The sequence below is a fragment of the Ips typographus genome, linkage group LG13 (assembly GCF_016097725.1).
Source record: "Ips typographus isolate SLU linkage group LG13, UJ_Ityp_2.0, whole genome shotgun sequence".
Classification (NCBI taxonomy): Eukaryota; Metazoa; Arthropoda; class Insecta; order Coleoptera; family Curculionidae; genus Ips; species Ips typographus.
In genome coordinates, this window is record NC_138434.1 from 2,645,524 (window position 1) to 2,669,562 (window position 24,039).

At 33.3% G+C, this 24,039-nt stretch overlaps 1 protein-coding gene and 2 long non-coding RNA genes across 9 annotated transcripts in view; 2 read left to right on the top strand and 1 right to left on the bottom strand.

Annotated features, from left to right (window-relative positions):
- Nucleotides 1-24,039, top strand: part of CalpA (calpain A) — a 149,385-nt gene that overhangs the window by 122,044 nt on the left and 3,302 nt on the right. The window lies entirely within an intron of this gene.
- Nucleotides 7,606-8,439, bottom strand: LOC145737202 (uncharacterized). The gene is made up of 2 exons (XR_014180313.1): nt 8,298-8,439; nt 7,606-8,229 (listed from the first exon to the last, which is right to left on the bottom strand). It is a non-coding gene; the product is annotated as an uncharacterized LOC145737202 (long non-coding RNA).
- LOC145737201 (uncharacterized) lies at nt 8,102-8,803 on the top strand. The gene is made up of 2 exons (XR_014180312.1): nt 8,102-8,244; nt 8,306-8,803. It is a non-coding gene; the product is annotated as an uncharacterized LOC145737201 (long non-coding RNA).

The window sequence follows — 24,039 nt, forward strand, 5'->3', positions numbered from 1 at the left end:
CCCTGGCCGTACAAAATTAAACCTTATTGCCAGTAACATGACTTCTAATCACTTTTAATTTGGTTTCGTTTTTAATATTCCCAACTCCTGAGGGAGTTTAAGAAGTGTAGTAATCTATAATTTAGCCTGGAAAGGTGGAAAAGGGCAGGTGTTGCATTAGTCTTCTGTCCAACACTGGAACTTTTATCTATAAATCTCCAATGGAATAAACAATGTATGGGCGCTCCCGCTTTATACTCCCAGGAAAACATGTTTATATTTCACAGAGAGTTTTACCTGTGGAGCTCCATGATTTATTATGGCTTCTTGTAATTTTAGGAGTGGATATCAGGGGAAGGGGAGCACTCGCTCCTATTGCTCCCTTTCTTTTTTCGCCTCAGTTTAGATTTATAGTCCCTTCTTGACTTTCCTTTCCACTCGATAATAGTCTGACACACCGGAATACCGTCCTGAAATTATTCATGTGAATGTTTTGGGAGAAAAAGTGCTTTGCAAATTAAGGGGAGGAATTTTAAGCGTGACAAGAAGGAGCCTTTTTTGAATCATTAGGGGATACTTTAGGATTACCGATTTGCATAAATTTCAATATTCCGAAGGGATTGAGAACCAAATATTCTAATATAAAGGATAAAAATATACCTTTTTAGTATAGATTGATGAGGGCTGGGAGTTTTCGAATTTTAAAATTTTCAGGTCAACTTTGAAGTCCTCTGGTGCCCTAACCAACAAATCTATCAACCAAAGTCCTTAGAAAGTCTATTTTAATAGCTATTTATACACATATAAAAGTTTGAAAAAATGTATGTCAAAAAAGCAAGTTATTTAAGTTTAAATAAACAATTGCACCAAGAAAGTTTAAAATTTCTTCAGTCAACTTTGAGGCGCTCTAGCGGCCAATCCGTCAAACCCATTAACCCAAGTGGGGACACTTTTGGAAAGCTCATTTCAATGGCTATCCACAGACAGAATTAAAATATTTGAGTGGATTTGGCAACATTGTAAAGCAGGGATAATATGAATAAACTGCACAGCTTTTACGGAGCATATTAACCCACTCTTTCGTTGCAGTTTTAAATTACTCGAGAGCTCCGTTCTCATCCAGGCAAACGAATAACCGTGCCAGTTTTCCATCTGGAATCCCTTTTAATGTTCTCGCGTAGCTTGGAAAACGTTGTTCGACTAATTGTTTAGGCAAGTAAATGTCGAATTGCTGTTGGAATTGAGTAGGAATGCTTAAAAATTTAATTTGCTGCTAAGTTTTTCAATTGTAATATTCTACGAATTGCCATATCAGTTTAGAGGAAATTAAACGTTTAGTAACAGTTTCTGGAAGTTAAAAGAAGAAGAAACGAAACTGTTCTCAAAATTATTTACATACAGATAATTCAGATTGATGTAGGTTAGGAGTTTTGGAATTTTCTAATTTTTAGGTAAACTTTAAAGTCTTCTAGCAGCCAAACCAATTAACCTATCAACCAAAGTGGGTATATTTTTGGAAAGCTCATTTCAAGAGCTATCTATAGACATATAAAAGTCTTTGAAAAACATAGGAAATAAGCGAGTTATTTAGGTTTGAATGAAAGAGTGCACCGAACAAACATTGTCTGAATGGTCTGGCTGAAACTTTGTTCACTCTGTATATACGTGTGTGAGTCGTTCCCCAAAGGAATTCAAATCATTTTCGAGGAGGTTAACCCTCACTACACGGTTCGTGTTCATGAAAAAGCTTATGCAAATCGTTCGGGAATGCCGAAGCCCCGAATCCATTTAGCGGCAAAATTACGAATATGTAAATCAGCTGAAGAGGGGAATGAGGGGGGGGAAAAGAAAGAAACTCGTTCTTAATTTATGCCTGGTTCAGCGAAAATTTTTCCGAACGAGAGAAATTTCCATTAAAATAAACTTTCCGTGCTGTCTCCCCATTTCCACCCCTTTTGTGAGGGGGGAGGGGATAATTTTTTTAGGTACACTTTAATGCCCTCTAGTGGCATAATCAGCAAACCTATCAACTCAAGCGGAAGTATTTTTGAAAAGCTCATTCAAATATAGTGTTTTAGGGTCACGTGACAGCTGTCAAAACTAGTATCATTTGTCAAATTTGAGCTAAAACAAGAGCTTCGAAGCACCGAAATGCGGTTTTATACTCTCATACACCAAGTGTTGACAGTTATTTCGCCTGTCTCTATTTATGACCTAGTCTTAGGTCACGTGACAGCTGCCACATACGTCACAACTGTCAAATACGGTTTAAAACTGGACAAAATAGTGAAACACTTTTAACAGGCAAAAAACCCGTAGACAAAAAGTGTTTTATAGGTTACCCCTGAAGGTATTTAACATTTTTTTGTTGCAGTTGTGAATATTGTATTCAGAAATTTACAAGCACTATTTTGACAGGTGTGACGATTTTAATGATTTGACATAACTCTAAGTTTACGTGACAACTGTCAAACTTCACGTGACAGCTGCCAAGTACGTCAAAACTTGTTCACAATTGCAAAAAAAACTACAAAACATGTTTTACAGTTACAAAACGATGAAACAAGGTTGTTTTACACGTTTATGTACTGAATTTTGACAGGTGTTACGTCAGAGACAATTTAGAGGCTAGTTTAGAGCCACGTGACACCTGTCAAACATGTGATTAATGTCAAAGTTTAGTCCACAAACCCTGAAAGTATTTAAAGTGTTTTGCGTGCATTTAGAGCTTTATGAGCACGATTTGACAGGTGTGACGTATGCTTCACGTAAATCTTACGTGACAGCTGTCTGAAATTTAAGATATAGATAAATGTCACGTGACAACTGTCAAAATAAGTGAACTCGTTGCAAGTAAGAGTCAAAGTGATGAAGGTAAGGAGTTTTAGAATTTCTTATTAAAACGCTAAAAATGTGATTTTTACAGAAGGGATGGCTAAAGGTGTAGTAAAAGTGTAGAAAAACTAGCTAAACTAAATCCAGGACCGTAATAGATGAAAAATTAATTTTACGTGCGAGAACGACAAAATGAACAAAACTCAGAATAAAATCAAGTTACAACGGTGATTTTTACAGAAAAGGTACCCAACAGTGTAGAATACGTGCAGAAAAAAATAAGTTGCTAATTGGATCAAACAGAACAGTATCTAGAGAAAAAAAATTCTGGTTACTCCCTGCTGAATTTTGACGTTTATTTCCCCATTAAATGGCGTCTTTGAGCAAATTGAAAGAGGTTTATAATATTAAATTTTCTCTAGGGAATTTACGATGAAATATTGATCCCTTGTTTGCGGAAAGTACATGAAATACGTTAAAAGCAAATATTAGGGTGTCTGGTAACGTCTTGTCAAGCAAACGAGGATAAAAGTGCGCGGTGTTAGTTTACATCGGAAAAATTTCTTATTTTCGGAACGGCAATTTTCCTATTTTCCAGCCACGATAATGGGATATCTTTATTCGAGTTGGTAAATAATGTTCTCGGTTTTGATAGTGTTTCGCTTGGTAATAATATGCTAATATATACACGCAAGTTTTCTTTGGGATTACGTTTTTGTTGAAGAAACAAGGGTTGTTGCAATTTTCAACCCCTCCCCAGTCGTTTATTGCACTCGAGGAATTTTATCAAGGGTGTTTTAGATAAAATTTACCACCCTCGAAATAGCGGTACAACGCTTTTAGTAGCTAGATAGGCGACTAAATTAGAACCCAGGTAATAACAACGGTTTTCCTTTTCGTGTTAAGTGGATTTTTTTTTAAACAGACATTTATTTAATTTATATAAATAGATCCGATCTTTGTTTCTTGAACATTTCACCGGAAAAACACTGGAAATGCGTTTAAAATAACACTGTAATACGTACAGCGATGAAGGTTGAGAGTTTTCGAATTTAATAATATTTTCTGTCTTTCAGAAGTTCTTTCAAGCTTTTGAATGCCAATTTTTTATTACTTAGTTTATGGTTTTTAAGTAATTTTTCAATCTTTTAAGCCTTAAAGTTTATTTTCAGAAACAAAGTCTTAAAATTCATCTCAGAACCACACAAATTGTCATCAATCAGTGGTTTTAAATCAATTTTCAAGAAATTGATTAGCGAATATTTAAATTACATTTTGAAGATCACGTGACTGTTTTTGACAGCAGTCAATTGGACTTTACAGTGTTGCAAGCTCAAAAATTTAAATATCAATATCACGTGGCGTGTCTCTTACAATTTTAACTTTTGCAACTGTTTAAATTTAATTTTCCAGTTTTTCAAATTTTAAAGCACTTTTTTGTGCTTTGACTCAATTTATAGAGAATAATTCCCTAAGGAGGCCCTTTAGAACAAAAGTGCCCTAATTCAATTTTGTAGAGAGGAAAATTCCCTACAACTTTCCTTTTTTACACTTTTTTGATATTTGTCCAAATAACCGAGTTACGCTTGGTTAAACTTGTTTTAAAGCACTTTTTTGTGCTTTGATACAGCTTATAGGGAATAATTCCCTAAGGAGGCCCTTTAGAACAAAAGTGCATATATTCAATTTTGAAGGGATGAAAATTCCCTACAACTTTCATTTTTTATACTTTTTTGATATTTGTCCAAATAACCGAGTTACGCTTGGTTAAACTTGTTTTAAACCACTTTTTTGTGCTTTGACATAGTTTTTAGGGAATAATTCCCTAAGGAGGCCTTTTAGAACAAAAGTGCCCTAACTCAATTTCATCAGGAAAATTCTCTACATTGTTCTCTTTTTACACTTTTTTGATATTTGTCCAAATAACCGAATTAGGATTGGTTATACTTGTTTTAAAGCATTTTTTTGAGCTTTGACACAGTTTTAAGGAAATAATTCCCTAAGGAGGCCCTTTAGAGCAAAAGTGCCTTAATTCAATTTGGTAGGGAGGAAAATTTCCTACAACTTTCCTTTTCTACTCTTTTTGGATATTTGTCCAAATAACCGAGTAAGGCTTGGTTGAACTTGTCCCCCCCCCCCTTCAACTTAGCAATTTGGTCTTTCTTTTGATATCTGTCAAAGTTTGTTAAATGACAGTTGTCAAAATAATTTTGCCGGTTTTTTTGAATTGTCCTTTGACAACTGTCAAAATTATTCAAATCAATTTATTTGATTTTTTTTGCAATCTCCTTTTGACGATTGTCGAAATTATTAAAACTGTCAAATTTTGAAGTTTTTTCCAAATTGTTTTAACGCTCAACAGCTGTCAAAATTAGTAAAAATTGCAATTTGATCTGGCTTTTTAATTATCTTGAAATTTGACAGCTGTCAAAATAAGTAAAATCATCATTTTTTTGTTATTTACTTGACTTTGGATAGCTGTCAAAGTTTGTCAAATTATCAATTTTGTAGTATTGGATTTTGACATTTAACCTTGAAAATTGCAGTTGGAAAGTCAAAATGATAGTTTTGACAGGTGAAATAACAGATTTTGACACTTTTTCATTTTGACATTAAAAGTAAAATTTTTTGTCAAAATAAAAAATTTTTTTTGTCTGAAAATTTTCCAAATTTTACTTCAAATTCTGATATCTTTGACAGGTTTAGAGTCCATATTTCAGCCAGGAAAATCAAAAATGCAGTGCAAAAACAACAAATGTTGTACTCAGAACAACAATCAAACCGACGAAGGTTACGAGTTTTATAATTGAAATTTCACCAATTGCCTGATAGTAATTAAACATTGTTTAGCTGAACCGTAGAACAAAACCAATTTCCTTAAAGGTTAATTAAAGAAAGTTGAATGTTTTCTATCGTTGAAAGGCCGAAAAGGAAATTAGTGACAGTGCAAGAAGGACCAAACTGGATATTTCCCAGACAGACACGCACTGCTGTATAATTACTGATTAATATTCCTCGTGCTAACCTGATGGAAATGAATCATCAAGCTCTACAGGTAATATAAATATGTTTCCATGGAGCTGTAAAGTATCCCGAAAGGGCCTTATTTCAAAAAGAAAAAGTTTGTTTTTCTTAGTAAAACGAGTTACTAAAAGAAACAAATAAACCGGGGGAATTTACTGTAACTTTCTCATTTCCAGCTATCAGCGGCCATTAATAACTCTAATGCTACTTATGAACGTGCCCCTATAAATCACGTACTTTCAAAGACGACGATAATTTTCTCAGAGAATTATTATTCGAGAAATAAGATTAAAATTTCAATTACTTTACTTAACTCCCTTGAAACTGGTTGAAACACGTTTCGGACAAGTGCAAATTGGACGGATTGGTCCAGTGCCTTTTTATGATCCCTTTGTGTCCCTAAAAGGGCCCTTAAACGTACGTTAGAAAACCGACCATATCGTGCTAAATCAAAAAACCTAATTTGAGTAATTATTTTGTGAAAAAGTGTGTGTCGTATACTTTCAAATTATGTAAACGGCAAATCATTTTCCGTTCTTGTTTTTCAGTAGAAATGGTTGTTTTAGAGGATTTAACACCAGAATCTGAATTGACAGCAAAAATTGTAAATTAGAGCTTGCAAAATGGTGGACAAGTTTAAAAAATAAAGAAAAATTTCATTTTTGAAAAAGAAAGTGTGAGTCGTATACTTACAAGTTATGTTATTTGCAATTAACATTTTTCTCATTTTCTGGTTTGTAGAACTGTACAATTTAGTAGACGAGAAGAATTAATTGGAATTGGATAACTTACAGGGCGGTAATTAGCGCAAATAACATTTTTGTAAAAAAAGTGTTTCGTATACTTTCAAGTTATGTAAACCGCATTTTTTTTCTGTTCGTGTTTTTTAGTAGAAATGGCTGTTTTAGAGGATTTAAACTAGAATCTGAAGTGACAACAAAAATTATAAATTAGAGCTTTCAAAATGGTGAACAAGTTGAAAAAATAAAGAAAAATGACATTTTTGTAAAAGAAAGTGTGTGTCGTATACTTACAAGTTATGTTATTTGCAATTAATAATTTTTTTTATTTTCTGGTTTGTAGAACTAGACAATTTAGTAGACGGGAAGAATTAATTGGAATTGGATAACTTACAGGGCTGAAATTGGCGCAAATAACATTTTTGTAAAAAAACGTGTTTCGTATACTTTCAAGTTATGTAAACCGCATTTTTTTTTCTGTTCGTGTTTTTCAGTAGAAATGGCTGTTTTAGAGAGGATTTAACACCAGAATCTGACTTGACAGCAAAAATTGTAAATTAGAGCTTGCAAAATGGTGGACAAGTTGAAAAAACGAAGAAAAAGGACATTTTTGAAAAAGAAAGTGTGTGTCGTATACTTACAAGTTATGTTAATTGCAGTTAATATTTTTTTCATTTTCCTGTTTGTAGAACTATACAATTTAGTAGACGGGAAGAATTAATTGGAATTGGACAATTTACAGGGCTGAAATGGGTGCAAATAACATTTTTGTTGTAACCTTATTTTGCCTAAAATAATAAGGAATGCAAACGGCAGCTTTTCATCTGGTGAGCACTATGGGTTCGAAGGCAATTTTCTAAAATGACTGTATTTGCTTTTCAATAATAATTAAAGAAAGAAAAAAAAGAAATTTAAAATGGGCGCCACGCAGTTTTGATGATGAGGAAACTGCGAAAATAAATGAAAAGAAAATATCTTACGAACGGGTATCAACGCAACTAGTGAACACTAAATAAACACAAATTAATTTTCCCTTTATGAAATCTCTTTACTGGGTTTGCTCAACATACCATGTTGTTATTACAGTTCAATAGATGAGTAGTTTATAATAATGTAAATAGCAGGTAAATCATTATTCGGTGTTAAAACGTTGAGATAGCGTATAATTATAATTGACAAATGGTATCACCCTATAGTCGACTATAGTTCACATTTATGTAATTGCTATTAGAAGATAAACCAACCTTTGTTATGTTTCGCCGATCGGAAGTATCAAAGTGATTTAAAGTTTTAAGTGTGAGCAAAACTTTAATAAAGGGAAGCTTTGTTATGTGTTTCTTTAAATCTGAGTTTAGTGGTTTGTTTGTGAAAACAGTGAAGAAAATAAAAATAAAGATTTGGAGTAAACTGGCCTTAATACACAGGCTTGAACCTGGTGTCTTCGAAGGTTCTTGAAGTTCTATTTCATCTGAAGATCTCTACAAATGGATGCTTGGAGTACTGCTGGCGAAAATGATTGCAAGGTCGCAAAGATGTCAGACTTTTGGCGTAATATGGTGCAGGTCGGGTCAACCTCTACTGGATTTGTACGACCATTCCAGGGGGTATAACTGGCTGTTACACAACAGGGTAGGAGTCGACTCCCTCAGATCTTCAAAAGACCAAAGTAAGTTACACAGTGCCACTCAGAAAATTAATATACTGCTATAGAAAACTCACCATAACAGATCTGCACAAAAAACTAAAACGTGGCCGAAGCCAACCGATTCCTGCTGAAGAAACTGGGTTTCCAGGGCTAACAGAGCGATAAGCCTATTCTTCAGGGCGTCTCGCAGTACCAGGTGATTGTTAATTTTAATTTTAAATCCCCTTGAAGGGTAATTGGATAAAATATCCGAAAACTAACAAAATAACACGTTCTGGTAAAGCAGAGAGCAATGGAATGCTCACTCAAGAAAATGGCGACCTCATCTTCCCATACAGGACAAAAACCCTGCTTTCTGATTGGGCATGAAATACCGGGTTTCAAAGAAGCGGCTTTGAAACACACTGAAATAGCGTTCTGAGATTTGGCAACATTGTGAAGGCTTAGATGTACTACCATTATAATGTATCGCTTAAAACATAATGAACAGACATATATATATATATTTTATTATACTTATTATATCGTCGATAGGTCCTACTTGTTTGTGTTAATACCCTATTATACATCTGCAAATTTTTTTTTTGTTTTTATTCAAGCCAAAAAAAAAAGTTCCTGCCACATTGTAAAAAAACGTGTTTCGTATACTTTCAAGTTATATATACCGCAATTTTTTTTCTGTTCGTGTTTTTCAGTAAAAATGGCTGTTTCAGAGGATTTAACACCAGAATCTGAATTGACAGCAAAAATTGTAAATTAGAGCTTGTAAAATGGCAGACAAGTTGCTCTTTAAAACTATGATTCACTGTACTAACGTAAATTGATGATTTCAACGAATGTGTAACGAATCACCGTGGTTAGAGTGCAAGGCAGGCACGTGACAGGAATAAAACGACTTCGGAATGAAAAAAAAAGGCTGAAAAATCTGCGGCCAATTGAAAAGCGTATTAACCCGAAATGGAGGCTGGGAAACGTTTCCAGAAAGAGGAAAAAGTAAGTTACGCGGGACGATAGGATTTTTAATTAAAAGTAAACCGGACGTAAGACTTGTTTCCGGTTTGAATTTCCGGACGGATGCCAGTAAAATATATTATTAAAAAAGTTGTCAAATTGTTGAGGGCGACCACCCTGTAAACCGCAAGCAAGGTTATTAATTCAATTCAGTTAAACCTCCTCCTCTCCTGAACATGGAAAAAAAGAAAAAAAAATTGTCATAACTTGTTGGTGTATGATTGTCAACTATTTAAAAGTGTGTCATATACACTAAAATTATGAAAAATTGCTATTTTAGGGCATTTAAATTTAGTAATGAGTTACTAAGTTAAAAACTGGGGAATTCTGTTACTAAATTTAAGCAATCTTGTTTTAAAATATTTAATGAATATTAGCCAAAAATTAATTTTTGAATTAAGCCAATTTTGATCAAATTTACATATTTTGTCTCTCCCAAACCTGGAAAAACCCTAAAAAAATGATTTAACCAAAAAATTTACATAACGTGTTAGTGTATGATTGTCATGTATTTAAAAGTGTGTCACACAGTAGAAAATTGTGAATTATATTTTAAAAAAAACCACAAACTGGACCAATCACATGTTAACAACAACCTTCCAAAAGAAAAACAACAATTCTGCGGTATAATTGGATCAGCAGACAATATCAACTAACCTCAAATTTCAAAGGAACACACGACGGTCCCTAAAGGGCTTGTTATCGTTAGTTGGCTTCGGTGTGGTCTAGGACAACAACATTTTATTATTAATAGTGTTTGCTGTTTATTTTACACCGTTTCTGTATTTATCTAATGGGTACTCAGCCCTAAAACGGGATTGATTGTCTACTTGTAAGTGTCAAAACAAAACAGGAAATTTGTTCTCTTCTTGTACACCTGTTATCAGTTTTGATTTGGTGCACAGCTTGCAATTTCCACACAATAAAGCCTTTCACACTTGTATTAACAAGTAATTCCTGCTTTCATTATGTTGCTTTTGTTAGCAGTTTTCTCGATATATTGCACATTTATGCCTCGTTTACTCAACCGTGGTTCACGTTTTTGAGACATTATTGCAAGTCAAGGTAAAAAGTTTATTACTATTTACATAACTTGAAGGTATACGATACACAAGTTTTTATAAAATTACAAAAAGCACCACCAAATCACTATTTCCTATTAATCCCTGTATATTTAGTATATTTTTTGAAACGTTGTAGTCAACTGGGCTCAGTTGTTTAAACCAGGTTTCTAATTAAGAACGTTTGGTAACTTATTAAAATGTTGTCATATCAAACTCAGGTGTGGCAGAATTTACTAATAACCCATTGTCGGAGAACATATGTGACGTAGGCATCTGGATGGAGTAATAATCAAGAAGTTTGTTGAGCCGAATAATGGCTTTCTACATTTCCCCCCTTTCCCCTTCTTGCAACCTTGTTCAAACTCATTAAAAGTAATTTAATACAGCCTTTAAGAAGTGGTGGGGGAGATCACGTGCGTTCTGATTTAGCAACAGCCACCCTCGATCATTTGTTAGGGTTTAAGGGAGGTTTTTGGTGACTTGAGGGCAAATCTGCTATATTAGGGCTGACATTTTGTACATAGACCTAAATAACTGTCCCAATGGATAAGGAATAATTCGTATTATTAAAAAAATTAAAAAGAATTAAATTAAACCAGATATAGGAAAATGTAAGGCAGAAGACGGAGACAAACTCCGTCTCGTGCCACAAATTGTAGTCTGCAACCCGTTGTTTAGAAGTGTTACTTTTGGGAAGTTTTAACTGTTAGTCTGATAATTATAATTAAATTCAATCTGATAGAAACTACACACGACATTTTGAATTTATCAAAAATAGAGACAACAATCGAAACAACACCTTGGTTAAGATTCCGTGCTGTGTATTTGTGATAAACTATCTAAAAGGAAATAAATTTCAAACCGCACGCAAAATAACAATATAATGCGGTCGTGGAGGCATCGAGACTTTGTTTTTCAGTAAATTTACCAACACGACACAAGTATTTTGTGTTCGAGGGCAATTTTAGCCGAAAACGTAGTTTTAATTAGAACAACAACACCTCCCAGGGACTATACAATGTTGGAAACTTTTGCCAAGTCATCAATAATGCATTGTCCGGGGGGCCCTTGGTGCAGTGCACGCTGTATAGCTTACCAAACAATTAATATGCCATGCAGTTGTTCGTTTGTTTCAATCCCACCAACCAATTGCAGTCCATAATCAAAACAGTAGAAAAAGTCATAAAAGTAGCAAAAAATTTTAAATTTTCAGTCTTAAGTTGTCTGATATTGACTATATTAGTGTAAAGTGTCATTTCATTGTCTACTGTAACTAAAAACTAACTTTACAAAAAGTGTGTGTCATACTCGTGCAAATTATGCTTTTCTGTCATAATTTATGAGAGCGTGACACACTTTTCAAAAAATAATTTAAATAATAAATGGGTGAGTTAAGTGTGGCTTTCAGTAACTGTACAGGGTGATTGGTTTACATTTACTCTTATCCATATCTCATTAACTATTGAATTTATCGAAAAATGTCAAATATGAAAGTTTTAGTGACCATTTTGGATTTTGCTCAATCAAACTGACTTTTTTAACTAATGTCAACCTGGGGAAACAAATCTGACGTCCATTTTGCTGTAACTGGCATCGTTTCGGAAATTACCTTGAAATTTGTCAATTTTGACACTTTTTCGGGCGTGGCACCCTTGCAAAATGACATTTTGACAAATGACACATTACGTCGTTTTTGTACTATTAACCGGAAGGTATTTAGGCAGTTTAGGATAATTTTGAAAATAAAAAAATTTCTGAAAAAAATCAGAATGTATCCATCACCCTTGACAATTCTTGACGATTCTAGTTTTTAATTTTTCAAGGTCAAACGGTGCATGGTACCAAAAAAAAGTATAGAAGGTAAAAGTTGTATCCCATCGAGTTGCGTTTGTGGTAAAATTATCAGATTTCTAGCTTGAAAAGTTCTTGAGATATTGAGCAAAAACTGCAAAAAACGAAAGTCAACTTTGACGCCCCCTAGCGGCTGAACGCAGCAACGTAGCCATGCCGGCTCAACGTCACGTGATAGCCTCATTCATAAGATTTCTTTTGTTATACAAGAGTTTTATACAGGGTGTTCTAAATAAGCGAGTAATGGACGATTTTCTGGAAAAGTGCACGGAAATTTAGTCTAAATTAGGATTTTTTTGGGCCTACTATACTAACGGCGACTATTTTGGATTTTTCTCAATCAAAGTGACTTTTTTTAACTAATTTCAACCTGGAGAACACAAATATGACGTCCATTTTGCTCTAACTGGCATCGTTTCGGAAATGACCTTGAAATTTGTCAATTTTGACACTTTTTCGGGCGTGGCACCCTTACAAAATGACATTTTCACAAATGACACTTTACGTCATTTTTGTACTATTAACCGGAAGGTATTTAGGCAGTTTAGGTTAATTTTGAAAATAAAAATTTTTTTAAAAAAAATCAGAATGTCACCCTTGACAATTCTAGTTTTTAATTTTTCAAGGTCAAACGGTGCATGGTACCAAAAAAGTGTATAAAAGGTAAAAGTTGTATCTCATCGAGTTGCGTATGTGGTAAAATTATCAGATTTCTAGCTTGAAAAGTTCTTGAGATATTGAGCAAAAACTGCAAAAAACGAAAGTCAACTTTGACGCCCCCTAGCGGCTAAATGGAGCAACTTATCCGTGCCCGCTCAACGTCACGTGATAGCCCCATTCATTAGCTTTCTTTTGTTGTACAGTGGTTTTATAGAGAGTGTTTCAAATAAGCGAGTTATGGACGATTTTCTGGAAAAGTGCACCAAAATTTCGCTCAAATTGGGAATTTCTGCTTTCGAAGAGGATGGTCAAAGTAAGGCTGCTAGAGCAAGAACAAATGAATATCGATACAAACATTCTACATCAAGTAGGCCTAGAATTTGACGTAGATTCCAAAAATCGATTAAAAAATTATAAATTTGGTTTGTTACTCAAATTTGGGACACCCTGTATACTAATGGATTATCTAGGAAAAAAGTAGACGTAAATATCTACACGAATCATATTTGGTAATTTTTTGATAAAATGAAAATTAAATAAGTTACGAGGATGTTAAAAATTCAATAAATCACCCTGTAAACTACTCCATAGTTTGAGAATAACCCGGTTAATTTGAAAACTACAGGGTGGTTCAATATACCAATTTGTAGCCCTTGAAATCCTCTTTTGACAACCCTGTATAGCGTTTTCACCTTAAATGTCGAATAACTGAGTTATTTACTGTTAAAACTGAGTTGTTTGCTGTAATGTTTAAACTTGACAGTTTTCACTTTGACAGTCCATAACTCGGTTATTTTGACAGCTACAGGGTGGTTTAATGCACCAATTTGTAGCCCTTGAAATTGTCTTTTGACCACCCTGTATAGCATATATACCGGAAATTTGTTGTCCAGGAGGGAGGTTTGAGAACTCAAACCTGTTTTTCAATTTTTCAAATCTACTCAGGCCTGGAATACAGCTTCAAATTAATTAGTACATGGCTTGAAAGTGGATTTTTCATTGTCTACTGTACACTAAAAAAAATGTGTATCATAGTGTTACAAGTTGTGTTAATCAGTCATAATTTTTGAGAATATGATACACATTTTAGAGTACAATTAATAGTAAAAAAAGTGATTTAAATTTGGCTTTCTGTACTAAAAACAATATTACTACTGTTTGCAAGACCAAAAATCGAATTGAAATATTCAAACTTGTTTTTCAATTTTAATCTACTCAGGACTGAAATATTATGGTCTACTGTAACTAAAAACAAAATTTAAAAAAGTGTGTATCATAGTCGTGCAAATTATGCTTTTCAGTCATAATTTGTGCCAAGATGATACACATTTTAGAGAATAATTCAATTATAAACGGGTGAGTTTAATTTGTTTTTTAGTGACTGTGGTAGAAATGCAGCATTTTTTTGAAATTATTGTTAAGAGTGGCATTTACGAGAACTGAGGCTCGTGTTCTTAATTACCAAAACAAACTTGACTGGAAAACTGGTTCAATTTGTGCAGCAAACCGAGCGGGAATGGCCTAAAACGATGATTAAAACAACAATTCCCCTTTTGAGAATCCGCTTTAAACTTGAAAAGGCAATAAGGAATTTCGGGATGGCGCCGCAGTCGCTTTGTCACTTTATGGACCATAAAAGTCGACTTTGCGGTTTATTTTAAATAACACCAAAGCCTGATTGCGATCTGTGCCCGGTAATAATTTTCCGGATTTTTCTCATCGTGGATTTACGATTTTTTTTTTCTGGAGGGATTTTAAATTAACTGCCCTTTCTCTATTTCCTTGAGTAGGTCAAACATTTTCAGAGGAAAACTGAATTTAGGCGAAAACAAACGGTTCGGTCATAATGTAAACCGAGTGTGACGGTGCTTAATTTGGGGAAATTCGGCTGGAAATCCGCCGGGAAAATTGTATAACGGCGACGCCAATCGGAATTAGAGGGTCCTAATAGCCCTCGAATCCCTTTTCTTATTTTGTTACAGAGCTGGGTTTAGTGTAAACAGTTCCTTCATGTAAATACTCAAACTGGAATGATTTTGGCCTAAACAAACCCAACTGGACAAAAAAATGGGTGTCGTAGTTAACCAAATTGTGAAACTAGTTTATTAAAGTGGATGTCATATTTCTTTAAAGCAACATTGCCTACATTTACTTGAGAAATAATTGAAACATTAACAACTAAGAATAACAATCATGATTTATCTAATTTGGCTCTAGAAAAGTAACTTTCAAACTTTATTTATTTTTTGTTCAAGCAGCAGAATTTACAGTTTTTAAGTTAGTAACTCACTACTATATTTAAATACGCTAAAATAGCAATTTTTCGTAATTTAAGGGCACATGACACACTTTTAAATACATGGCAATCATACCTCAACAAGTTATGACAATTTTTGTTTAAATTATTTTTTTAGTGTTTTCCACGTTCAGGAAAGACAAAATAAGTAAATTAGATCAAAATTGGCATAATACAAAAACTAATTATTGCTCATTATTAATAAAAATATTTTAAATTGTGTTTGTTACATTCTTGCAAATTGTTAATTACTGTAAAGGAATTAGAAATTTTTACACAGAAGTTTTAACAATATTATATTTAAACGTACTATTCAACCCCTTAACTCTTAACTACTCTCAAATAATGTAGTTAATCAACAGAAATGTAATTAACAAAAGTGCAGATTAATTAGAATTTTTTTAAAAAAAAGTGTGTGTCATACACTTTTAAGTTATGATAATTGTAATAAAACTATTTTTTTATATCTAATGCAGTAGTTTTAGATTTAATTTAGACACGCTGTACAATAGGGTCAATTATTTTGAGAGAGACAAGGAAGGGCTAATTTATCTATTCCTTTTGACCATTTTTTTGTTTCAGCACTTAATTAATTAAATCCATAAAGGTATTGGTGAGGAGTCATAAATCTTTCTCTGGGGTGTATCAGGCACGCCCTTAAGGGTGTCATATTATTTAATGAACGGGGCTAAAAATAAGATTTGTTGTATTTTAGAGGGTGAGCCAAAAAAGATGTATTTCCAACAGGTTTACGATGCATAATGCAAGTGGATGACGTTCAATGGTAAAGCAATCCAACCACACATTTGTGGCAACTCCGGACAATTTACTTTTGAATATTTTATAATGCGGAAGGGAAACGTTTTCCGATGTAACCGGAGATACTCCAGATCAGTTTCATATTGATTTATACAGGAAAACTTCACCAGTCATTTCACTCACCAGTCTGAAATTGTTAGGATGTCACCTTTCGTTCAAATTAACGGAAATACAGGACGTTGACTGACATCAGTCAATTTGATGCTCTAAAACTTCATGAAAGTGATTTAAGGAATTTGCACTTTTCGGTTTCTTTTTATTCGTCCATTTGTAGTGACAAGAACAATATTGAAATTAAATTTACATAAAATAGCACAAAAATTAGTTTTTTTCATAATTCGCAAAAGTATGAAACACACTTGTTTTAAATGCATTTAATGTGGAAAATTGTATTTAAAAATTTATTAAACTTACCTTAAAGCACACTAGAAGTGAAAAAGACATGATCAGTACCACCACAACCCACGAAAGTACCGTCAGGATTTTTACGCATGTTTTGTTTTCTTCCAATACTTGCTCCGGTGTAAAGAAAAAATCTAATCAACAAATAAAGTTAAATAAAAAAAGTAAATATAGTTAAATAGCCCATTTTATTAGCTATCCATCGACATATAAAAGTTCATACCTTGTCAATCAAATAAGGTAGTTTTGGAGGTTCAAACGAGACAATGCATGAAAATTGGATAGAAAACTTAAGTCAACTTTGAAGCCCTCTAGCAGCCAAACTAATTAACCAATCAACCAATGTTGTCATATCATTGGAAAGTCCATTTCATTAGCTATCCATTGACGTATCAAAACTCATAGATTGTTAATCAATTAAGGTAGTTTTTTTAAGATTAAACAAAGTAGTCAGTTATTCAGTTTTAACTGATATTTTTAAAGTCACGTGACTTTTTTTAATCATCCAATTACATTTTAACGGTCACGCGACTCTTTTTTAACATCAAAACGGAATCCTAAAGATCACGTGACTGTTTTAAATGTCAAACTGAATAAATGTTTTTTTTTATAGTCACGTGACAGGTTTTAAGGTAAAAACGGCCACGTGGTATTTTCAATCATCAAATATATCTTTAAAAGTCACGTGATATTTTTTTAACTTCAAAACACAATTCTGATGGGTCACGTAACCGTTTTTTAGTTTTAAACTGATACTCTGACTGACGTGACTATTTTTTGGGTTTAAATGTCGTCCTTAACGTCACGTGACGTTTTTTAAGTCACATTACTCTTTTTAAGGTGCAAATGTTAGCGTGGCGTATTTTCAATCATTAAATTTACTTTTAAAGGTCACGTGACTATTTTTTATTGTCAAAATGGAATCTTAAAGACCACGTGACTGTTTTAAATGTGAAAATATTATTTTGAGGGTCACCTGACCACTTTTTTTGTGCTGTGACATAGTTTCCCAGAAATATTTTCCTTAGGAGGCCCTTTAGGGCAAAAGTACCAAAATTTGCTACACATTCTCCCTTTAAACTTTTTTTATATTTTTTCAACTAACCGAGTTAGGCTTGGTTGAACTTGTTTAGGGTTTCTTAAAGCAATTTTTGGTGCTTTGACAAAGTTTTTTGAAAGTATCTCCCTAAGAAGACCTTTTAGGGCAAAAGTACTCTAATGCAATCTGGTAGCCAATAAAATTTCCTACAGCTTTCCTACTAAAGACTTTTTTTTAATTTTTCCTAATAACCGAGTTAGGCTTGGTTGAACTTGTTTAGGGTCTTTTAAAGCACTTTTTTGTGCTTTGACACAGTTTTTTGGTAGTATCTCCCTAAGAAGACCTTTTAGGGCAAAAGTACTCTAATGCAATCTGGTAGCCAATAAAATTTCCTACAACTTTCCTTCTAAAGACTTTTTTGAAATTTTTCTTAATAACCGAGTTAGGATTGGTTGAACTTGTTTAGGGTCTTTTAAAGCACTTTTTTGTGCTTTGACACAGATTTTTGAAAGTATCTCCCTAAGAAGGCCCTTCAGGGCAAAAGTAAGCTAACGCAATCTTGTAGACCATAAAATGTCCTACTACTTTCCTCCTAAAGAATTTTTTGAAGCTTTTCTTAATAACCGAGTTAGGCTTAGTTGAACTTGTTTTAAAGCACTTTTTTGTGCTTTGACACAGTTTTTTGGTAGTATCTCCCTAAGAAGACCTTTTAGGGCAAAAGTACCCTAATGCAATCTGGTAGCCAATAAAATTTCCTACAACTTTCTTTTCAAAGACTTTTTTGAAATTTTTTCTAATAACCGAGTTAGGATTGGTTGAACTTGTTTAGGGTCTTTTAAAGCACTTTTTTGTGCTTTGACACAGTTTTTTGGTAGTATCTCCCTAAGAAGGCCCTTTAGGGCAAAAGTACTGTCACGCAATCTTGCAGACAATAAAATTTCCTACAACTTTCTTTTTAAAGACTTTTTTGAAATTTTTTTTAATAACCGAGTTAGGCTTGGTTGAACTTGTTTAGGGTCTTTCAAAGCACTTTTTTGTGCTTTGACGCAATTTTCATGAAATATCTCCTTTGAAAAAGTCTTTAAGGGCAAAATTAATATTTTTTCGGTTATTCCATGTTTTTTACGAAGTTAACGCAAATTTTTTGCAAATGGCGCTAAAATTTCAACGATTTAAGGTCAGTGATCAATTGCGCTAGTTATTAAAGCATCTGGTCTAAACGAGCGTTAAAATATTAATTAATCCCAGGTGTCAGGCAAAATGCGGTGGCAGTTTAATTAGTCGCGATCCAAAGGTCAATTGCTCTGGATTATTAATCGGGATTAAAGGGGCTGGGGGTGGTGCGTTTGGGGGTGGTAAGAATCGTGTTTTCGTGATGTGCTAAGGCACGCAATAAGGAAAAAAACTAACTAAATTGATACTGATCGACAATTACTTGATCGCGTGTGTGCCAACTTTGGTGACAATTCGAAGTCATCCCCCCACAAGTTGAAAAAATTAAAGTTTCCAGGAAATTGGGAGATTACAAGTAAATAAAACGTCGCAACAATCCTTCCTGCTCATATAATATCAAATTCGCAGATGGAAGAACCAGGGAAAAACCGCGCAGGAAATTTCTGAAATTGCGGAGGGATATCGATGCTTTGTATAACTTTCCAATAAATCTCTAAAGAAGCGATTGCTCCTACGTTTTTAAAACTTTTAGAATCTTTCTTTAAGATGGATAGTGGGATTTCGGATAGATATATGAGACCAGTTTATGCCACGTTGACGAATCGATTCAGTTAGTTTTCGATATTGTTGCGGGCATTTTTTCTTTTCGGTTTTCAAGGGTGTTTCAAGCTTTGTTGCCGCAGTAAAATTCGTTATTGTATGCCAAAACCCTCAAAAAATACGTCAGAACCTAACCCCCCCTAACCTAACCTAACCGAACCTAAATCTTTCAAGAATTTTTAAAAAATGACAAATTTTGCTAAATTCTTCCGAAAACTTATCAAAAATTGTCAGAGAAGTCCACAAGTGTCCTAAATATTCCAAGAATTTTTGAAAATTGTCAAATTTCTGTAAATACTCGTGAAAACCATTAAAAATTGTCAGAAGAGTCCCCAAGTGTCCTAAATTTTCCAAGAATTGTTTGAAATTGTCAAAAATCTTCAATTATTACTGAAAACCCCCCAAAAGTTGTCAGACACCTTTACAAGTGTCCTAAACCTTCCAGGAATTTTTTAAAAATTGCCAAGATTCTCTAAATACTTGTGAAAACCCCTAAAAATTGTCAGAAAGGTCCACAAGTGTCCTAAATCTTTCAAGAAATTTGAAAATTGACAAATTTCTCTAAATACTTATGAATATCCCTAAAAATTGTCAGAAAGGTCCACAAGTGTCCTAAATTTTCCAAGAATTGTTTGAAATTGTCAGAAATCTTTAATTAATACTGAAAACCTCCTAAAAGTTGTCAGACACCTCTACAAGTATCCTAAACCTTCCAGGAATTTTTGAAAATTGCCAAATTTTGCTAAATTCTTCAGAAAACTTATCAAAAATTGTCCTAATACTTCCAAGTATTTTTAAAAACTCCCAAATGCCTCTAAATCCTTTTAAAAATTGTCAGAAGGGTTAAGAAGTGTTCTAAATCTTTCAAGAATTTTTGAAAATTGCCAAATTTCTGTAAATACTCGTGAAAACCCCTAAAAATTGTCAGAAGAGTCCCCAAGTATTGTAAATTTTCCAAGAATTGTTTGAAATTGTCAGAAATCTTGAATTACTACTGAAAACCCCCCAAAAGTTGTCAGACACTTCTACAAGTATTCTAAACCTTCCAGGAATTTTTGAAAATTGCCAAATTTTGCTAAATTCTTCTGAAAACTTATCAAAAATTGTCAGAGAAGTCCACAAGTGTCCTAAATCTTCCAAGAATTTTTGAAAATTGTCAAATTTCTGTAAATACTTGTGAAAACCCCTAAAAATTGTCAGAATGATCGACAAGTGTCCTAAATCTTCCAAGAAATTCGAAAATTGACAAATTTCTCTAAATACTAATGAAAATCCCTAAAAATTGTCAGAAGGGTCCACAAGTGTCCTAAATCTTCCAAGAATTGTTTGAATTTGTCAGAAATCTTTCATTACTACTGAAAACTCCCTAAAAGTTGTCAGAGACCTCTACAAGTGTCCCAAAACCTTCCAGGAATTTTTGAAAGTTGCCAAATTTTGCTAAATTTTTCTGAAAACTTATCAAAAATTGTCAGAAAAGTCCACAAGTGTCCTAAATCTTCCACGAATTTTTGAAAATTGCCAAATTTCTGTAAATACTTGTGAAAACCCCCTAAAAATTGTCAGAATGATCCACAAGTGTCCTAAATCTTCCAAGAATTTTTGAAAATTGCCAAATTTCTATAAATACTTGTGAAAACCCCTAAAAATTGTCAGAAAGGTCCTCAAGTGTCCTAAACCTTCCAAGAATTTTTGAAAATTGCCAAATTTCTATAAATACTTGTGAAAACCCCTAAAAATTGTCTGAAGGGTCCACAAGTGTCCTAAACCTTCCAAGAGTTTTTTGAAATTGTCAGAGGCTTTTAAAAACCACTGACAACTCACTAAAAGTTGTCAGAGACTTCTACAAATGTCCCAAATCTTTCAAGAATTTTTGAAAATTGACAAATTTCTGTAAATACTTGTGGAAATCCCAATAAATTGTCAGAAGGATCCACAAGTGTCCTAAATTTTCCAAGAATTGTTTGAAGTTGTCAGAAGTCTTTAATTACTACTGAAAACCCCCTAAAAGTTGTCAGACACCTCTACAAGTGTCTTAAACTTTCCAGGAATTTTTGAAAATTGCCATATTTTGCTAAATTCTTCTGAAAACGTATCACAAATTGTCCTAATACTTCCAAGTATTTTTAAAAACTCCCAGTTGCCTCTAAATCCTTTTAAAAATTGTCAGAAGGGTTCAGAAGTGTTCTAAATCTTTCAAGAATTTTCGAAAATTGCCAAATTTCTGTAAATACTGGTGAAAACCTCCTAAAAGTTGTCAGACACCTCTACAAGTATCCTAAACCTTCCAGGAATTTTTGAAAATTGCCAAATTTTGCTAAATTCTTCTGAAAACTTATCAAAAATTGTCAGAGACCTCTACAAGTCCCCAAAACCTTCCAAGAATTTTTGAAAATTGCCAAATTTCTGTAAATACTAGTGAAAACCCCTAAAAATTGTCAAAATGGCCCACAAGTGTCCTAAATCTTCCAAGTATTTTTGAAAACTTCCAAAAGCCTCTAAATCCTTTTAAAAATTGTCAGAAGGGTTCACAAGTGTCCTAAATTTTCCAAGAATTGTTTGAAATTGAGGACCCCCTAAAAGTTGTCAGAGACCTCTACAAGTGTCCTAAATCTTCCAAGAATATTTGAAAATTGCCAAATTTCTGTAAATACTGGTGAAAATCCCTAAAAATTGTCAGAAGGGCCCACAAGTGTCCTAAATCTTCCAAGAATTTTTGAAAATTGCCAAATTTCTGTAAATACTACTGAACACCCCCTAAAAATTGTCAGAGAAGTCTACAAGTGTCCTATACCGTTCAAAAAATGTTTTAAAATAGCCTGTAGTCTCAATTAAATAGAGCAAACTTTAATTAGGGTCTCTAATTCTCAACAAAATCAACGGGAATTTCAACGACACGACCGTTTTATTAAGTGGACAATACGGTGGCAAAGTTTCTTAAGCAGTTTGATTAAACATTGTGTTGTAAACGGAAAAGTTTTGATTACACTGGTTGTCCCAAGTGTCAAAATTTTAGTGCAACAATTAGAGATTTAAAAAAAAATTAAGAATTACGGTGTAAACTCGGCCAAATTGGACTCGTAAACATTGTCCGGCAAATTAAAACTCAGGATTTCCTATATGGGTTTCATATCCAGGACCGTACTTTCGTAAATTGAGTGGGTGACACCCTTGCACTACTCAACAGGAATGAATTTCCTTTACAACAGTGCGCAAATTGAAATTTCCCACAGGACTTTCGACCTTTTTCACCTCGCAGGTCAAATGAAAAATGTTCAGCTTTTTAACCTGGACTTTCTGTCTTTATTTCCACGTTTCAGTAATTTATAGCACCTTTTGGAAAAAAATTTGATTAGAATTCAATGTTTGCAATCATTTTTAAAAACCAGAAAGTTTAAAAAAAAAGAACTACGCCACTGGTTGTGAAAATGCAACATATCAGGCAAAAACCAAAAATAATTATATTCCCATATCAGTAAAGTCCAATTTGGCTTGCCATCACTAGCCACCTTAATGCCAAATCTCATAAGATTTGAACACGAATTTGAACCATAACGACATTTTGAATTTTTGCATTAAATGTAACAAAATGTTGGTACTAAAAAGGGAGAAAGAGAAAACAGTATAAGGTGAAACTCTTTTTTAGAGGTCTGTTATTGTTAATGTACATTTTTTAGAGGAATTCAATGGTAATTAGAGGCTTCTGACAATTTTTTGATGTTTTCTATTCTATTAAAAGGGCTCTGGTAATTTTTTGGAGCATTTCAATGATATTTAGAAGCCTTAGGCCATTTTTGGGGCTTTTCAATGGTATTTAGAGATTTTTGGTAATTTTAAAATTTTCTTGGAAGTTTTAAGAAACTTGTAGAAACTTCTAGCAATTTTTTGGAGGGATTCTATGGTATTTAAAGCCCTCTGATAACGTTTTGGAGAATTTCAACGATATTTAGAGGCTTCTGACAATTTTTTTGAGGTTTTTCATGGTATTGAAAGGTCTCTGATAATTCTTTGGAGGATTTCAACGATATTTAGAAACTTCTCGCAATTTTTGGAGCTTTTCAATGGTATTTGGAGATTTCTGACAATTTATTGAGGTTTTCTATGGTATTTAAAGGCCTTTGATAATTTATTGAAATCTCTAAATGTTAGGAGCTTTTCAATGGTCCTTAGAGATTTCTGATAATTTTTAAAAAAATTTGAAAGTTTTGTGAAACAATTTTTTGGAGGGATTCAATGGTAATTAGAGGCTTCTGACCATTTTTTAAGGTTTTCTATGGTATTTAAAGCCCTCTGATAACGTTTTGGAGAATTTCAACGATATTTAGAAACTTCTCGCAATTTTTGGAGCTTTTCAATGGTATTTAGAGGCTTCTGACAATTTTTTGAGGTTTTTTATGATATTTAAAGGCTTTTGATAATTTATTAAAACATCTAAATTTTTGGAGCTTTTCAATGGTACTTAGAGATTTCTGAAAATTTTTAAAAATTCCTGAACGTTTTGAGAAACAATTTTTTGGAGGAATTCAATGGTAATTAGAGGCTTCTGACAATTTTTTAAGGTTTTCTATTATATTTAGAAGCCTCAGGCAACTTTTGGAGCTTTTCAATGGTATTTAGAAATTTCTGGTAATTTTAACAAATTTTTGTAAATTTTGAGAAACTTGTAGAAACTCCTGTCAATTTTTTGGAAGAATTCAACGGTATTTAGAGATTTCTGACAATTTTTTGAGGTTTTTCATGGTATGGAAAGGCCTCTGATAATTCTTTGGAAGATTTCAACAATCTTTAGAAGCTTCTGGCAATTTTTGGAGCTTTTCAATGGTATTTAGAGATTTCTGGTAATTTTAAAAGTTTTGAGAAATTTGTAGAAACTTCTAGCAATTTTTTGGAGGGATTCAATGGTA